This window comes from Gavialis gangeticus, unplaced genomic scaffold, assembly GCF_001723915.1.
Source record: "Gavialis gangeticus isolate Ggan-Ray unplaced genomic scaffold, GavGan_comp1, whole genome shotgun sequence".
In the NCBI taxonomy this organism is placed as follows: domain Eukaryota; kingdom Metazoa; phylum Chordata; order Crocodylia; family Gavialidae; genus Gavialis; species Gavialis gangeticus.
In genome coordinates, this window is record NW_017728973.1 from 467579 (window position 1) to 468499 (window position 921).

Sequence of the window (921 nt, forward strand, 5' to 3'; positions counted from 1 at the left end):
CCCCCCCCCCCCCCCCCGTTTGGGGGGGGGACTAGATGATTCAAAATCTTATATTCTTACTAGTTGAATGCAAATCAATAAAAATGGGGAGAGCTGAGATTATGCCCTGGAAAAATATAGTAAACTGCTCTAAAATGACTTGTTAGAATTTTTTAAAAAAAGGTAAGACACAAGACCTACCCTGCGCTTCAGTCACTGACTCTCATTTGCCAGGCTTTAAACTTTCTTTTAAGGTCTTGCATTCACTGACAACTACTGAGACTCCCAGTACCTGGCGCTCTTGGCAAAAAAGTTACTTGGAACAATCCCAGTCCAGTTTAGGAAATGCTCGTCCAGTTATGGCCCCTCATTGCTTTCCAAAACCCAGACCAAGCCTTTGTAGTGGGTTGCTAGTCTGTCCTCATTGGATAGGTAGCTAGTGGGAGTGTGCTTTATAAAAGCCCCAGTCTGGCATTAATTCCCATATTGCTTTTTATGACCTTTCTCAGTGCTCTGTCAGACTCCTCAGGAGCAGGGTTAGGCAGGGTAAGGGCTCATTGCAGCCCTGACCCTATAGAGGGTGCTGGCATTGTGAAGCACTCACTTGCAGTGAGCGTCCAGTAGATTTAGAAATGGTCCTTCCCCTAAAGAGTCACTCCTGTTGGCAGAGCAGTGACTAGCACAGCAGAAAAAGGGATGATGACTTGCAGCAACCTAGTAAAACAAGCAGGTTGGGTGAACATTGGACATTAAGCAATGAAGTAAACAACCCAAGGGCTGCTCCTTCAGCTTGAACTCTGCAATTATGGCCAAAGGTACTGGCAAACCTGAATTTCTCTCTAGATCTTTAAAAATTCCACACCTTGGTGCTGAGCATGAAACATTTTGCAAAAGGGACAGGAGTCTGCTGGACACAGAAGATGAGCCAACCCAAGAATCTGG